The 13,673-nt window shown below is 46.8% G+C and overlaps 1 pseudogene; it reads left to right on the top strand.

Moving 5' to 3' along the window:
- The first annotated feature begins 8,961 nt into the window (after window positions 1–8,961).
- On the top strand, window positions 8,962–9,142 carry LOC146796421 (U11 spliceosomal RNA; annotated as a pseudogene).
- The last annotated feature ends 4,531 nt before the right edge of the window (window positions 9,143–13,673 follow it).

The following is a 13,673-nucleotide window of genomic DNA, read 5'->3' as shown; positions in this document are numbered from 1 at the left end:
TATATATATATATATATATATATATATATATATATATATATATATATATATATATATTATTTTACCATGGACGTGGTCAACCACCACTTTGAACAGCTAACGTGGGTGTGGGGTTCTTGAAGGGCCTCCTCTGTCTGCAGTCACCAGGGACAAAGGCTCATAATTCACGTGAAAGGATGGGTGGGTAAGTCAGTAAAATGGTGGCTGGATAGCTGCATTGATGAATGATGGAAACATTGGATGTAAGGATGATGAGTGAAAGGAGGGGAGGATGGATGGATGGATGGATGGATGGATGGATGGATGGATGGATGGATGGATGGATGGATGGATGGATGGATGGATAGATGGATAGGTGGATGGATGGATGGATGGATGGATGGATGGATGGATGGATTGATGGCGTGGAAGGGTGGATGGATGAATAAGCAAAAGGATGGATAGATGTAAGGATAGATAAGCAAAAGAATGGATGGGCGAGTGAAAGGGAAGGTAGATAGATGGCTGAATGAAAGAGTGGATGCATGGATGAGTGAAAGTGTAAATGAATGGATGAGTGAGTGATGTGTTGCTATATGAGTGAGCGAACGGATGAATGGATGCATGAAAGGGTAAATGGAGAATGGATGAGTGGATGGATGGAATGGTCAAGGGATGGATGGATGAGTGCAAGAATGAATGGGTGAGTGAAAGGATGGATGGATGGATGAGTGAAAGAAAGGATGGATGGCATGAAAGGGTGGCTGGATGGGGTGAAAGGGTGGATAGATGATCGAAAGGATGGATGGATGATTGAAAGGATGGATTGTAGAATGGATGGCTATGGGGTTTGATAAGTGAAAGGACGGATAATTGAATGAAAAGGTGTATGGATGGGTTTGGGCATGGGTAGGCAGACGGACGACAGATTAGTGACAGACTTAATGATGGATGAACGATTGAATTGATGACAGAATGTAAAGGTGGAATGGTGGATCTCTGAGGGTGGAGGGAGGGGCGAACGGATGAATGGATAGATGCCTGCATGGAAGAGACAAGAAATCTGTTCTTGGGAGGGTCACAATGACTTGCTTCACTTCCTTGATGCCATAAGAGATTTTGTTTAAAGTGGGGGGTATTTAAATGTTCTGCCTACTCCCTTACATTGATGCTATATGTAAAATCCTCCACTGCCCTATGGCTAGGGTTGCACTTTATACATATCTTAATTAAATAAATAAATTGGTGGTTAAGAATGGGGAAAAAGATTTGGTGTGGAAGAAATGGAAAGAAAATTACTTCTGGGGTAGGTTTAAAATGTTTTAATGCAGTGTATAGTAGCAACAAAATATACTGCATGGTGCAATGTGGAAAACAGAAGGCCACCAAATTGGCCTACTGCTGCTGTTTTCCCCTGTGCTAGTGCCTTTAAAAGCTGCCTTGTGTGAACGGCAGTACAAATGCAATATGTGTTTTTTTCAGAATGAAAACGTTTCTCTTTGTTTAAGCCTGTTGCAATGAGGCGTTAGTTTCTGATGGAAAGCCCTGGCTGTAAATCTTAGCTGACCGGGTTTTGTGTCACAAACCATGTGTTCTTACACCTTAGCACTCCATTAACGCCTGCTTGAGGCAAAGTGGCGCAAAGCAGCGCAAACTGCTTTTTGCGCTGAAAAGTGCACCATCCAAGCACAAAATACCTTTTGCACCGGAAAGTTAACAGCAATGCATTGCTTTGCGACACTTTGCATGCCTTTGGAATGATGGAAAGTGTTACTAAACCTGAGCCCTACGGCCTCCATGCACCTGCCACTCACTTCAGGACCCCTTTCACTAGGGGTGCCCTGGGCTCAGCTTTGGGTACCCAAAGCGAAGGTAGTAGGGTGACCAGAATTTTAAAGACAAAAACTGGGACATTTCCCAAAAATAGACAAAGGACTACAATTTTACTTCAACCCAGCGCATAGAATGACAGTGCTCCTTAGCAGAGAATTGCAGACGAGGCAGTAGGAACATACATAAAATGCCAGTTTTAGAGCCATTAGCATGCCTGTTAATTAAATTGCTTTCTTATAACAGCTGCTAACTATCCCTGATTTGGGAAACATAAAAAGACACCTCCCGCCATTTTCAGCCGACCCTCTCTAAAAACCGGGATATGAGCTTAATTTCCTGAAATCTGTTGGGACAGCTGGCGGAAAAGCGGGACTGTCCGGAGAAATCCGGGACACCTGGTCCCCCTCGAAGGTGGAGGTTGTAGCTGCCCCCCAATGGATGTCCGCCAATACAGCGGAGGGAAAGCGCTGCATCAGAGAGCCCCCAGGAATCCTCTTCCCTCGCTTCAGATCTACGCATGCGCGTTTCTCAAATATTTATTCATCAAATAGCGAGCCTCTCTCCCTGCCGTGCAGAATAATAACAGGGCTCAATAACCCAATAAAGTTACATGGCTTGATAAACACACTCATCACTCAAGTTAAGTGGTCGACGCACGCTGGTAAAAATTCTCAGCCTTCACACAAGGACACAAATAAAAAGGCTTTAACGTCTAATTTCACGTCTTAAAACAGAAGTTTGATCGGCCTGTCTGAGTGCACCGATACAGGGAATTTAAAAAAGCTCAGAGCAAGTAGTCATTCCTGGCCCGGATTCAAGAAATTATTTAATGAAATGCGTTTCAGAGCTGAGGTCGGCCCAGATCTTTCCACTCACTGCTTCATTCCTGAGGTGAAAGGAGACACAACCCCAGATCACAGGGCTCTGAAGTGCCCTGAAGTGGCTTTTTATCAGACCATAACAAGGACATCAAAGCAGGGAAGAGCTAAATCCAGGTAATTTGCTTTTGCATTAGTAGGTGAAATTCCACCATAATTTGGCGAAATTCCACAAAATGCATAAATCGGTATTTACCACTAGGGCGGACGAGCGCCGCACCGCTGCTTTAGTGCGAGAAACAGAAAAGTCAAATGGTAAAACTACTATTTTGTGTTTCTGCTTCTCGCACTGCGGTAAAGCAGAAGTGTTTGGTTGGGGGTGGGTAGGTGGGGGTTGCTTCTCAAGGGTAGGGAAGGAGTGGCTTGCCCAAGATGATCGAGGCTGGGGTTTGTGAGCAGGATGCCCAACAACATAAAGAACATTGGGGTAGGCGCAGGATTGTAACGATCAGCAGTAAGGCCCTGAGTTAGAGGGCGATGTCACAAGTTGGCCCCAACACAGTATGCCACAGACAGGCGTTGTCGCAGTCAGTTCCGGTGTTGTGTAATATCTGGTATCCCCACGGTATCGTGTATCCCCTGCACTTCGGGACTTTTCGGAAACGAAACTCAGCCCGGGCAGGTTCAGACAGAAGCAGCTGATCACCGCTCGGGCTGAGTTAGGGGATACAGGGGATACACGATGCAACAGGATGCCAAACTCAGCTCAGGCGGTAAATCACCTGAAACTTTTGCACGAAGAGAGACAAACGGAAATAAATGGAGAAAATGAATCGTAATGGAAATAGCAATTAAGTGAATAAACATTGTGAAAGCACAGAAACTATTTTTGAAGCATATCGAATCGTAACGAAATAAAATGAGGGGAAGAGAATATAAACAACAGGGGGTTCAAATAAGGGGAAAAATAATATCAAAACGAGCGAAAGATTAAAGGGTAAAGGTAAAAAAAAAAAGGCATTGAAAAAAGCAAAGTATTAAAATGGGGAAAGAAAGTGATTTGATTTTCATATAATGAATATGGTACAAGGTGTTAATGACAAACATATAACTTGCACAATAAGTTGAATAACAGTGCATGTTTAGTTTGACTCATATAACATACTTGGCATTTTACCAGCTGCCCTATCTTTTTGTGTCCATGCTAATTAAACAAACATTGGCAACGCAACCTGTCTCATACTTTTGTGAAAGTTAGAGCATATTGGCGATGTAAATGACAATGTTTTCTACTTATTTTCTAGGTCGAGCCTGGGCAGCGCATGCGCTACTCTGTGGCATGATGTATTGGAGCATGGAATAGAAGCCCCGTACACTCTCCTCCCATATTTGCCATTGGCTTGTGTCATTGTCCTTCGTAAATGCTGGCTTCTGATTCGTTAATAGGCTTGTAAGTTCCTCCTTTGTACCGCCTTGTCTTCATTTGTAACCTCCCATGAGGACTGGCCCTTTTACTTCAGTTGTTACATGGTATGTCTTTTTTAGTCTGTAAGCACTATTTTCTTTAATGAGTTTCTTTTACTGCAGGCACAACATGCTTTACTGCAACATTCAGTGCGCCATGCAAGCTTTCACCTTTCCGAGCAGCCTGGGATAACGGCGGCCGCTTCTTTGAATAGGTCTCGTATTTACAAGAGTTTGAACTATTGGCATTGTAAATGACAATGCCTTTTATTTATGTGTTATTAGCAAAACAGATAAATAAAAGTCATTGTCATTTACAATGCCAATAGCTTAAACTCTGGCAAATGCGAAACCTATTGCATTGCAACTGCTTGTCATATATGGCTCCTGGTGCACACTGGTGGCACACATTCTGATGTTCGTTTCTCACATTGCTGGTTTTCGTACGCAGATACTGGTTCACGCTCGTGTCTCATGCTACACAGCACACATTCTGGGACTTGTTCCCTTACTGCCTTTGTTTGTACACGGATCCTGGTGCATGCTGGTGGCTCATGGCATGCATTCTGGTGCCAGCTTCTTATGTGGCAGGTTTTTGTACAGGAATTCTGGTTCACGCTCATGTCACTCTTTGCACAACACACTCTAATGCTGGTTTTCCACATAGCAGGGCAGGTTTTCCTACACAAATCCTGGTGTGCGCTTGTGTCGCATGCTGCAGAGCACACTCTAATGCTACTTTTCCACATGTCTGGTTTTTATGCACAGATTCTGGTGCACACTCATGTCTCATGCTGCACAGTACACACTAATGCTGGTTTTCCACAGGGATATTTTTCATGCACTTATCCTGGTGCACGCTCGTGTCTCACGTAGCACTGCACACATGTTGATGCTGGTTTTCATACACGGATCCTGGTGCACGCTTGTGTCTCACGCATCACAGCACATTCTAATGCTTTTTTCTTACATGGCTGGCTTTCGCGCACAGATCCTGGTGCATGATCATGTCTCAAGCTGCACGGCACACACTAATGCTGGTTTTTCACAGGGCTGGTTTTAATGTACGGGTCCTGCTGAATGCTCATGTCTCGTGTGGCACAGCAAACTCTAATGCTAGTTTCCCACATGGCTGTTTTTCGCACACGGATACTGGTGCACGCTCATGCCTCACTTTGCACAGCAAACTCTAATGCTGGTTTCCCACACAGCTGGTTTTCGTGCAAGGACCCTGGTGCACGCTCATGCCTCATGCTGCACAGCCCACTCTAATGCAGGTTTCCCACACGGCTGGTTTTCACACACGGATTCTGGTGCACTCTCATGCCTCATGCTGTAAAGCACACACTAATGATAGTTTTCATATATGGACCCTGGTGCATGCTCGTGTCTCATGTGGCACAGCACACTCTAATGCTGGTTTTCAATAATACTGTTTTTAAGGCACAGGTCCTTTTGCACACTTGAGTCTCACGCTGCACAGCACACTTTAATGCTGGTTTCCCACATGGCTTGTTTTCACTCATAGAACCTGGTGCACGCTTATGCCTCATGCTGCACAGCACAATCTAATCTAAAGGTTTTCAAATGAGTTTCTCCTACTGCAGACAGAACAGGCTTTCCTGCAACATTCAGCGCGCCATTTGTGCTTTCACTTTCCAAGCAGCCCGGGACAATGGCAGCTGCTTCTTTGCAAGGAAATAGGTCTCGTATTTACAAGAGTTTGAGCTATTAGCATTGTAAATGACAATGTTTTTTATTTATGTGTTAATTACAAAACAGATAAATAAAAGGCATTGTCATTTACAATGCCGATAGCTTAAACTCTCGCAAATGCGAGACCTATTGCATTGCTAATGCTTGTTTTTGTTTGTAGTGGAGTGATCAGTTAGAAAACAAGAGTTAAAGCTATTGGCATTGTAAATGTAAATATTTATGCAGTGGCGTAACGAAACTTGAGGGGGCCCCCCTGCAAAGCACAATGAGCCCCCCCCCCCCAGCGGCCCGGCCCACCATTTACCACCGTCCACCAATTAGTTATCACTAATCTGCATCTCACATGGGAGTCACGGAGGGCCACAAGAAGGGTCCGCGGGGCTTTTTATGGGGTCTTTCTGGCTGCACAAATGAGCTGTGCCCCCCACCCGACAGAATGTGCATGGCATGTGAAATGTCACCCTCTTACAAGCAGAGATGTTAAAAAAATAAAAATAAATCTCGCTCCTTAAACACAGAGTGTCTTGTGTGTGAGTGCATGTCAAAATAAGTGCACGGAGGTTTGTTTACACGATCCTCGGCAGACGTGATCATAATGAGTGATTACGGGAGTCTAGCCATGCAGGTTATACGGCGAACATACAGGATCCTTATCAGTTAATTCGGACACTAATGATTGCTTCTCATATTTAAACCGCTCTATCTGTGCTCTTAATCCCAGCGCGAACATTACAGAGTAACCGCGTTATCTTGGGATTGTTTCACTCAGCGCGCACCACACGTATTGTATTACAAGGTTATCCAGCATGCACGCTCCTATGGTGCATATGTAGGACCCCTGAAGGGTTGTGTTGGGTTGGGGCTCTACACATCGTAAGAGGGCAGGTGCCCATGTGCCATAGGAGGCACCTGATGCAACAGGTGCTCTGCTGACACAAGTACTGTAAATGCAGCAGTGAAAACTGCTCTAATTACCACCGCTGCAAGTGCAGGTTGCCCCAAGCTTCCCAATGAAGTGTGCTGCGAAGTACTGACTGGTAGGGCATATTATGCTACAAGTTGTGTAAGTGCCTGGAGCAGCGCCCTTGTGCCCACTCTAGTAAGCACAGTCAAGTACTCATGCTGCAGGTTGGTGTGAGCGCTCTTCCTGCAAGAACCCTGACACTTAACGATACAGGGGAGGTTGCTGTGAGTGCACGAGGCAGGCATTCTCTGGGGTTATGGGGGCGCTCCTTGGTAATTTTAGGGCACACACCCCTCACTGTGCAAGACATAGAGGAAGTGCAGCTGCTGAAAATGACTGAGGCATGAGACTGTTGCTGCAAAATTGCCAATAATGCAGTTTGCATTTGTGGTAAGTTGTGGAACTGGAAGCCCCTCTGGTCCTTGCAGTGTAGTATGCCTTAATTGCTGCATCTGCACCCTGCGAAGGCTACTACTTTATCCTCTCCACCCTTCGGTGCCACCACAGTGCCCAGACACCATAATTGCCATCACTGTGTTTCATCAAAGTGCCTACTGCAGTAAGTGCCATTGCGAACGTGGTGTCGGTGCATCTGCCCGCACATGTACCAGGAGTAGATTCCCGTAAATGCTGACACCGTAAACCCCCACGACCCCCGACACAAGAGTGTGAGATATCCAGGGGAGTGAGAAGTGCCGACTGTAATAAGTGACCCGGCATTATGGCTGCCCCAAGCGCCATGAGGTGAAGGAGCTGCAGAATGCATAAAGTTTCACAAATGCAAGGTGCGGTAAGTGGTCCGACGCTGTCACTGTCCCCGGGTGTGTAAGGTGGGTGTTGCTTTACGTGCACCTTGTGCACGTGCTCCGATACAGTATTTATCCCAGAGGGGCTGCAGCCTGCAAGATGAAGTAAATGCCCTAGGAGCAGGGCAAGTTAAGCACACAATACAAGGTTCTGAAACTGCTCCGATACAATATTTGCCCTGTGGACATTAAATGACGGGGTTTCATGTTGACGTAAATGTCCCTGGTGCAGAGCGAAGCAAGTGCTCAGTACAGGATCTTCAAGTGCTCCAGTACTATATTTAACCCCCAAGGTGAGGTGGGGTCAGGGCATAAGTTCAAGGGGATGCAGTTGGACGTACATGGCTCTTGTACATTTTGCCAATAAGTCTCCTTGGCGCTGTCATACTAGCTCCTATGTTGTAACTGTCCCAGTGTGAGGGGCGTAACTAGTGAATGCCAAGGAACAGTTACAAGCTGAATTACAATAAATATGCCTAGTGCCGTAAGTGCCCCAAGATGCAAGATGAGACAAATTCCTCCATCCAGAATTCCTGCTGTATGTGTAAGTGTCATAGATGCAGACAAAAGCCCCCGCACATCTGCAGAGTAAATGTGCGTAATTCAGGTGATGTGATTTCTCTCTGTGCAAGTTGTAGATAGTACGCCTGATGCAGGCAGTGGTCAGTGCACTTGGTGCAGGTTAAAAGTGTCCCCGTGCATTTTGAGGTAAGTGCAGGTTGAGACTAATCTTGCTCCTCCCGGAGTAAGGAATAAGCTTTCCCAAGAGTGGGACCCTCGGAACCTCTCTCCCTTACTCACCGGTGGGGGCAAGTTGTCCGTGCAGCCGGCTCCCCATGCCTCCGCTCTGTGCGGTTCGCAGCACCCTCTCTGTCTCTGCACGAGCTCCGCGCAGCGCTCAGCAAATCAACAGACCGTGACGTCAGCACCTCGAGCCCGTGGAGGCGAGGACGGTGGAGCGCGTGCCGCGAGATAAATCAGAAGCCGGGTCCGCGAGATGGTCAGGCTTCAACAGGACAGTACACCGGGGTCAGTGCTTTTCCAGCACAGTTACCCTAAGATTGAGCATTACACCCTATTTCTGTGCTTTCCTGGCAGGTAACATTTTTAGCCCTGCACTCGTGGGTCCGTGCATTTCCGGTCTGCACGTACTTTACACTGACTGCGCATGACAATTCAGTCAGCCCAGCCCTGGCCCCTGCCCTTGCCCACCTGATGCCCCACCCTGAGGCTGAAGACCACACAGCTGCGCCGTGCGCAGGCTCAGCATGCAGATCTTCCGTAAAATGCATATGGTGTGGTATTTAAGTGACATATTGCCTCGCGCTACAAGACATAGAACTAGCCGCCAGGCGCAGTGTTATGCTAAGTACATTTGGCTAAAAAGGGTTTCTGCTGTGAGTGGCACACAGGGGGCTTCGGGGTATCTCCGACGTCTTGCGCGGAATCAATCTCAAAAGATTTCGGAAACATAATTTTTGTTGCCGGGGCTCCTGGTGCATGCACCTTGTAATATATGAGCAAGCATTGAGCGACGAGTCAACTTTAACACTAGGTCCCAGAGTTGAGACGGACCCTGTCTCATAGCTGCCGAAGTTTCAGATTGCTATGTGTGACATTTGCATAATTTCAGTGTAATTATGAGGGACATTTCAAGGACTATGAGCGACACTTTCTACCAAGCAAAATCAAGCAATGTAGAAGAGGGAAACATAAAAATATCAGAACTTACACCCATTTGAACAATGTGAAACTCTAAAGAGATCTTAAAATGGCTGCAAAGCACCAGAAATTGAAGGGAACTAACCTAGTGCCCTTTTAAACTGATCGGGCAGTGACCACAGACACTTTTCATCAGGCAAGGCTCAGAAGAGTAAGGTTGGGGCATATGTAGATTACAGCCAGCCAGGGCGCTATTGTGTGTAAAACAGTATGTCCCCTTATGAAAGCATCCAAACATATGGCAGATGCAGACAGACCAAAAGAGAACTGGTTAAAGTTTGACACAGGTAATAAAAGGGGTGTGCAGGTTCACATCATCAGATGATCTGTGTTGTGCGTGCACTGTGGACAGTAGGTACAGCGATGCCAGTCATACTCAAAGTTAGTCTGCAGATTCAGAGGGGCAGTCCAGAGTCACTGCCATAAATCACATCAATCACCGCAATATAGAAATGTTGATCAGTAGAAAAGATGTCATAGCAGATGAGAAAGATCACAGAGTTTATCACCTGTCACAATATGTCCATTAAATAGCTGAAAAGAGATATGTGCCTTCAGTGTATGGGATAATGCCCTGATTGTAACATAGGTCCATTTACATACACTGCAATAAAATATAGCGTGCACTGTTTTAAATAGTTTTTGCGTATGTATATAACAACAATGACTTTTCAAATTATGTTGCTCAACGACACTAATGCATGTTACTATTTTCAGTGCGACAGTGCCTCAGGATTGTGACTGGAGAAGCAGAGGATCTAATTAAATATAAAACAGATCTTGCTTTAAATTAATTTAGGAAACAGTCACTGTACGGGACCTATATTTGAGAAAAATACCAACCTTTCCCTCACAAAGCTCAATGTCAGCACATCTCAGTATGTACTTTCCCAATATCAATGAAAAAAGTACTCTTACCGTCATGGGTCAAGTGCCTGCTGACGAGACCCTGGACACTTTTTGGCAGCAGGTTTTTTGCCGGACTCCCATAACGGTTTTTAACCCTCTTATCCAATTCTTGACTTCCGCTTTCGGCGCTCCATAATGGAGGGCAGCGACCGTGGTCTGCAAGGCTGATTTGCAGACAGACTCAGGCCTTGAGTCACCGCAGGCCGTAGCAATTTCAGTTTGCCGCCTGGCCCCAGTCTGCGTCCAGTGATAGTCATCCAGGCCGCTCAGCTGTCCTGACTCCTGCGGGGACGTCCTGTGACAGACTGAATTCTCTCAGCTCTCAATTGCGGTTATATAGGAAATGACACGGGGAAGGGCAGGTAATAACAGCTAATAGCAGGGGGTGGCCCGGGCCGGTGCGAGCTGCAGCAGGCAGCGCTGAGAGCACCGCAGCCTGCGCCATGATTATTTGCAGCGCTTCTCCGCAGCACTGCCTCATACTAGCCAGCCGCCCTAAGCAGTTCTGCCAAGTATCACGCATCAGGTGTGACGCTCACGCATTTCAGTGTGGTGTTCCGCATCACCGCTCTGAAATGCATTGTCACGCCTTTCATAGCTGCCAAGGTTTCAGATTGCTTATGTGACATTTTCATAATTTCAGTGTAATTATGAGTGCCATTCAACGACTGAGTGACACTTTCTTGCAAGCAAAATAAAGTATTGAAGATGAGGGAAACATAAATATAAGAAATGACACCCATTTGAGCAACAAGAAACTCAATCTTAAAACTACTGCAAAGCACCAAAAATGGAAGGGCACCAACTTCATTGGAGGGCCCGTAGTGGTAAATGAATGCAAAATTGGCAGTAAGATTTAAGTGGTTTAATATTAAAGTAAAAGCTTGTGAAGAAATGCACCACAGCTACAGACTCCGGACCCCTGCACACTGCCATTGCAGGGATAGCCTTGCAGCTGAGCAGTGACTCACACACTGCAGCTCTCGACACCTCTCAGGCCACCTATGCTCTCTGTAGGTCTTGCGGGGCTGCTTGATGGTGATGGCGCTGTCTACTGACAGGCAGCCTTTCTGTTGTAGTCTCTCTCTCATGGGTCTTGTTATGGATGTAATCGGGCCCTCTTATCCAGACCGTGACAAACGTACATGACGGGAGGCCTTCACTGGTAAGGGTGAAGTTCAGATCCATCTGGCCTGCTAATTAGGTCCAGATGGGCTGAAGGGGGCAGCTGCAATTAGGTAAAATATCCTTTGCCGAACCTACCAACACATACTTATCACAGCACACCAATGTAAGTGTCATGCACAGCGCCCACACGAGGTCCAAGGAAAAATGTAAACTTAGAAGTTTTCATGTAAATTCACCCAGTGAAAAGTGACAATATGCCAAAACACGCTGCAGGACTAATGATTGCACAAGCCCAATAACACGTGATCATTACGCAGCACTACCTAGGCTAATGTTAACCCAAAGTCACCAGTCAATTGTACAGAAAGTCACAAATAGAGATTGTTTCCTAGCGACACAACCAAAAACTTTGCAGGGAAAATAATAAATCTTAAAGCAGTCAGATGTCTGGCTTACCTGACTGGAAAGGGGGTTGCAAACTATTGTCTGTGCGCCGTTAGCACATGGTTTAGGCCAGCGAAGGTGTAACTTGCAGACAGTCCCTCACATACAATCCCGCTGCCGTTTCTAGATCTTTCCTCAGGGTCCGACGGTGCTACGTGTCTCTGTGCTGCCACCTGCACCCTCCAGGGCCTCCCAGGGACTGCGTCTCTGATGCCTCGGGATTTCTGTAGTCAGACTCCTGACAACGGGGAACAGCCTTTACAACGCAACTTTTACAACGCACTACCATTACAACGAAACTATTGCAACGCAAAATCTGTTACAACGCATGCCATTACAACGCAAGTCTTTACATCGACTTGCACTAGATGGCGTGCTAACATTAAAAATAGTGTAGTTTACTATCCAAACACCTTCCCTACTGCAACGTGGACTGGAGTTAGAATAGTAAATTACCCTTTTTTAATGTTAGCACGCCATCTACTGCAAGTCGATGTAAAGACTTGCGTTGTAATGGCATGCGTTGTAACAGATTTTGCGTTGTAAAAAATGCGTTGTAACGGCATGCGTTGTAAAAGCATGTGTTGTAACGTCATACATCCCCTGACAACAGCTAGCTTCTGGTAGTGAATGGGCTTTGGTTCCCCAAAAATGAGCGAGGAGGGCAGCAACTGTCACGATCCATAGCCGACTGCTATCTCAGGATGTACATGCGGCCTGAGCCTCCGTCCCAGACACTGTGACTACTGGAGTGGGCAGCGGCTTAGGGTGAACCTCAAACTGCTGTACTGCTGGCTGACGGAAAAGTAGGTTAACAATGCAATATGGTTCAGCGAGGAACTGTAATTGGGACAGTTCTTGGCCGCAACTCACTCCTTTGTGATTCTTAATGTAATCACACAGGAACCCGGATAATGCATGTCTGAAACCACGACGGCTCACGCAGTGTGAGCAGGAGCAGGAGCTTGCAGGCGGCACTCTTCCGTTTGAAACTATTGAGTTCCCCGACGCTTCTCACCTACCTCACTTCCAATCTTCTTACTTCAGGATGTAACGAGGCACTAAAAGTCACATCCGGATTTAATCCTGGGCCACCATGGTGTGCCATAGTAACCACTGCTGAGGGCAGGTGGTCCTGCCCCCCGTCTTGATTGGAGCAGTGTGAAAGTCAGTCTTGTGCATGTCTATAAAGCTGTGCGGAGCCGCGGCGGGCGCAGGGAATACGCTTACACTCCTGAGCCAGGGCACAGGCACAACAGGCTAGCTCCCGGGCAGATTTGGTACATTGTAGCACCCAGCCACTCCAGAGCTGAGAGCACACATTTAACTAGTATTAACTTACTGAGCCCAGCTGCGGCTAGCAGCACGTCTGCGGGGAGCAGCAGAGCCTGCACAACGCGCGCTGGCACCCTGCGTAGCCAGAGTTTCAGAGTGGCATAAAGGGAAGGCTCGCAAAACAAACTCCCTGTGCAGGCCGCGATCCAAAAGCAGGATATGACGACCCCAGCAATGACGTCAGTCTGATAGAGGCTGCGCCGCGGGGATTGAAAAGCGCAATAATGCAGTTGGGTGAGGCTTCCAGCAGAATGCTGCAAGCCCCAAGCTTGCTGGAGCCGCACGCTGAAGCCATGGGCGGCACCGCATCTGTGAGTTTAAGAGTAGTGTACAGTTCGCTAAGGGGGCCCCTGGAGCTTGGGGCCCTCCCTCACCACGGGGGCTGTGGGAGCCTTTGTTACGACCCTGTATTTATGTGTTATAGAGGAAAGTCAGTGTATGTGGTGTGTAGTGGAATTATGTGGCTACCATCCAGATAATGTGAGCATTTAAGAAGTAGAGGCACAGTTAGGATGGATGGGTTGGTGGAATGATAGCTATTTGTATGAATGCTTG

This window comes from Triturus cristatus, chromosome 10 (genome assembly GCF_964204655.1).
Source record: "Triturus cristatus chromosome 10, aTriCri1.1, whole genome shotgun sequence".
Taxonomy (NCBI): Eukaryota; Metazoa; Chordata; class Amphibia; order Caudata; family Salamandridae; genus Triturus; species Triturus cristatus.
The sequence above is the reverse complement of the archived record's forward strand: the minus strand, read 5'-3'. Positions and strand labels throughout refer to the sequence as shown.